Source organism: Rhagoletis pomonella, unplaced genomic scaffold (genome assembly GCF_013731165.1).
Source record: "Rhagoletis pomonella isolate Grant_MI unplaced genomic scaffold, Rhpom_1.0 Rhpom_scaffold_00002, whole genome shotgun sequence".
NCBI classification, from domain to species: domain Eukaryota; kingdom Metazoa; phylum Arthropoda; class Insecta; order Diptera; family Tephritidae; genus Rhagoletis; species Rhagoletis pomonella.
In genome coordinates, this window is record NW_023458556.1 from 80,972,763 (window position 1) to 80,977,762 (window position 5,000).

The window sequence follows — 5,000 nt, forward strand, 5'->3', positions numbered from 1 at the left end:
TTCGCTGATGACACAGCTATCCTAAGCAATAGTTCAGACCCTAAAGAGGCTTCTTACAAGCTACAAGAATATTTGAAAAAGTTAGAGCTATGGCTAAGTTCTTGGAGGATAAAGGTTAACGAAAGCAAGTGTGTTCAGACAACATTTACTTTGAAGAAAGAAACTTGCACACCACTAAAAATAAACAGCAAGGGATGACACTAGACAGAAGACTTACCTGGAAAAAGCATAAAGAAAAAAAATTTCTCAAGCGAAACTAAAACAAGCAAGCCTTCAATGGGCTATAGGACACAAATCTAAATTAAGCCTAAATAACAAGAAGTTGCTTTTTAATACGATGATTAAACCATGCTGGGCATATCGAATCGGGCTTTGGGGCACAGCGTGCAATTCCATTTCGAACAGACTTCAAAGACTGCAGTCAAAAATTTTACGCGCCATATGCGGAGCACCGTGCTACATAAAAATACGAATATCCACAAAAATCTTAATGTAAATACAGTGCATGAGGACATAAGAGGGCTAAGCACCAGTTACTCAGCACGGTTAATGAACCATCCAAATCGACTAGCGAGAGATCTTCTTAGCCCGAGATATGCAAGAAGACTAAAAAGAAAAGATTTCTCCGATATTGTCAAATGATGTGCAATATAATAAATTTCGATATCCGCAATATATCAATTTCGGCTCTGGAACTCGTCCTTTCATACCGACTACCCAACACCAGTGTCAGTGCGGCTCGGAAACTTGTCCTTTCCGACCGAACATAGCCTACTGGATTGTAATTACTTAAATATAGAGACGCGAAGGCGCGGCGTGGAAACTAGTCCTTTCCACCCGCCGAGGCAGAGCGCCTCTGGAACTCGTCCTTTCAGACCGCCTGATCAGCACGATATCCAGCGATCCTGCAGCTCGGAATCTTGTCCATTCCGACAGCCGCAACAACTGTAATAAATATATACGAATCAAAATATAAAAAATGTCTAAGCATTGCGCAGAAATTTTAAATTTAATGGTAGTTTGTAAGATTTGAAAACTTATTGTTAGTTTCGAAAGAAAGATTCAATAAATAAATACATATTAGTTGTGTTTTTTTACAAATGATCCAGTAACTTGCCAGCAACTCTCCAGTAACTTTATTTCTAAGAATTCGCTCTCATAGAAAAAATTTGAAATAAAGTACGCGAACGCTTTTCCAGTAATAATTTGCAAGTTTCATGAACAGCTGATAAATTGGTTGTTTATTCGCAGCAAATTCCTAATAAAACAATATATTTTGTATTTAAATAGGTTTATTTTGTGAAATTCAACAATAAAAACCCACAAACAGTTTCCTTATTAGTTTAAATTTCATCCAGCAACATGCGATCAGCTGTTTTTCGTACTGGCAAATTCTTACAAGTAAAAATTTATCCAGTAAAATCCAGTAAAAACTTGCAACTTCAACTGTCATTTTTCGCTCTCTCAATTTCCCCTACTTTGCAAGTTTTTGCGTACGAAAACGCCAAAACATGAAAATTCGTAAAAACTTTTACTGGATTTTACTGGAAATGAGTAAAAAAACGCAACTATTATAGAAAAAAATATCAATTTTGAGAGAATAATCCTCAGTAGTTACTAAAATATAGCAGTTTTCGTATTTCTGAAAATTACCATTATATGGGAGGTAGGCGTGGTTATTGTCCGATTTTGCCCATTTTCAATACCATCCGTCCTACGCGCGAAAGAAGTACACGTACCAAGTTTCGTTACGATATCTAAATTTTTACTCGAGTGCACAGACGGACAGACGGACAGATGGACGGACAGACAGTCACCGCTTAATCGATTTCTCTTTTCATTCTGATCATTTATGTATACATTTGTCTATATCTATCTCGATTCGTTTTGCCTGTTACAAACAACCGTTATGTGAACAAATTTATAATACCCTTGTGCACAAGTGTGCTCGGGTATAAAAACAAAGATAAATATAAAGAAAAAGTTAAGGATACCGATAAAATAGGGATGACGGTAGTGGAAGAAATCTATACATAGTATAAAGGAAAGTCGACATTCTTTGTACGCGGTAATCTCGAAAACTACTGAACGGATTTCGACGAGATTTTCTCTAATACATTCTGCATCGATAGGAGAGTGACCTTTTAAATTTTAGAATTCTATTAGGGTTGCCACATGTTAAGAAAATTACTATGTTCAATTCTAATAAGCGTAGACCTCAGTTCTGCACCGTCACTGTCAAATGAAAAAACTTAGCCTCTGGATCAGGGATGTTGCGAATGTGGAATTTTAGACATCCGCGGATGCGAATGCGGATGCGGATGTTCAAACGCTAACATCCGCGGATGCGAATGCGAATGCGGATGTCAAGTATTTTTATACCAAATCGCACTTGTACGCAAGGGTATTATAACTTTTTTCACATAACGGCTGTTTGTAACAGGCAAAACGAATCGAGATAGATATAGACAAATGTATACATAAATGATCAGAATGAAAAGAGTAACCGTATGTGCACACGATAACTCGAGTACAAATTGAGATATCTTAAAGAAACTTGGTATGTGTACTTATTTTGAAATAAAATTAAAACTGAGAATATTAAAAATTTTTGGAAATGGGCGTAGGCACGCCCACTTATGATTACATGTGTATATCTTGGGAACCGCTCCACCGATTTCTCCCAAACTTGGCACAGTTGTTGGCCTTCACAAAACATACCAAACGGCTGAAAATTTAAAAAATCGGATAATAACCACGCCCACATCCCACATAACGGTAATTTAGAGAAATACGAAAGCTTCGATAAATCAGTAATCAATACTGCAGCTAATTTATTCAAAATTGATGTTTGCAATAATTCTTTAGCAAAAAGTAGGCTTATAATAAAATGTTGGAAAATGGGCGTGACCCCGCCTACTTAAAACCACATATGTGTATCTCGGTAACCGTTCGATCAATGTGTACCAAACTCGGTATGATTATAGTGGTTGCCCCATAAAGGCAAAACTTTGAAAGTTATTAAAATCTGACTAAAATTACGACCACCTTTTTATAACGCTAATTTTACCCAAAATTGATACTAACAACAATCCCTTGAAAAGAATTAACATTATGGAATTTTGGAAAATGGGCGTGATGCCGCCCACATATATCTATATAAGTTTATCTCATTATGTCTAACTGAACGTTCTATCGAAGATGTTTGAGATAGACGTAAAACCACCACTGCTTACCATGTAGCGGTAGTTTTCGTAAAGGTGAAAAAACTATATTGAATACTTGCACCGGGTATTTAATGTTCGGCTCCACCCGGACTTAGACTTTTTACTTGTTAAGAAATAATTTAGGTGAGTAAATTAGGTGATTTAGTTAAATAAAAAATGGAAAGGTTAGTAATTTTTAATCATTTTTTTTTAGTACTTGAATTTAAAAATTGGAACATTGTATTCAATAAAAAGTTTTTAAAGGGTCGTAAATCAAACCTGCGCCACTAAATAACTACTCGCTCGCTGCGAAAAACTTGAAACTTAACAAAATTGTAAATTCTTTTCGATTGACGCTGCACCAGTCGAGAGGACTTTTAGTAGTTATATTTATTTTTTTTATTGCGGTGCAATAATTCTTTTTAGGGAATTGCATCGGTCTGCAAATGTCGTATGTATCCTCCTGACTTTCTTCTTCACAATCTACTATCATGGCAAGATCGTTGATTAAACACCGTTGTTTTCCAAAGAATTCTGCATTCTCATTCTTTTGGTTGTTTCTGAATGTGGAGAACCAGTAACGTCAACAGCGTTTTTCGATTTTAGTTTTTGTAATTCATTTTTGATCCTTTCTTCTGTGACTGACCAGATATACGTTTTATCATTGCACTTGCATAATATTCCAGGGACCGAAACAGTTATTTTTTTACCAGTTAAACTTGGCCTAATATTTTTTATTCCGAAAGTTTTTTTCTGGAAAATAAACAAACAGCTCATCAAAATTAAACAAATTTGGTATCATGTGAGAGGACTGAAATAGCTTTTAAACAGAAATAACGAACGAAGGTTACCATCTCTATTTATATATTTTTTTATATCATTTAATACTAAAGAAATTCATATACCTGGCCCAAGGGTTGTTCTATGGTAATTAATTATAATTTTTTATTGAAATATTTTTCAATAGGTGACTTTGCTTGTTTAGACATTTCAGTTTTAAAGCTATTTAAGTCCTCTTTCATTTGATACCAAACTTGTTTAATTTGGATAAGCGGTTTGTTTATTGTCCGGAAAGGACTTTTAGTTGGGAATAAAAAATATTTGGCCAAGTTTAACTCGTAAAGAAAATAACTGTTACTTTCGGTCCCTTCAATATTCGCATTCGCAAAAGATCCGCATTGATTATTGCGAATGCGAAAGCGAATGCGAATGTTAAAATGAATGCGGAAGCTCCGCTGTTGCGAATGCGAATGCGAATATTCGCAACAACCCTGCTCTGGATGTGTAATAATGTATTAATTTTCTGATAAGGGTTTCCACCTCTTTAAAATTGCTATCTTCCCTATATAGTATAAAGGAAAGGTGAGATATTTTAACCACGCTACCGAACGGATGTAGACAAGATTTTTTATGTATATAATAAACGAAGTACATGATGACAAATGATTTCTTTCTCCAAATACGTAAATGTACATTTATATGCATTAAGGTATTGGCCCAATGCACGCTTGCTTTGCTTGCTTGGCTTTGAGAACTGTCAAACAATTTTTAAAATCTACTAAAATGTATGAAAGTTGGCCTAGTGGCAGCTTTACTTCACTTGCTTGAAGCGCTTTAAAGTATCGATTAGCCGAAATCTCTATTTGACAGCGCGCTGTAGGCTTTTGACAACTCTTGACATTTCAATTTTTCGCGTCGATTTTGCTTGTGTGCAGTTTTTATCGCGTTCTTCATCAATTTTGGGTAAAATAATTTATATTAAACAATTATTTGTTGCTAACAACATTATTTTTT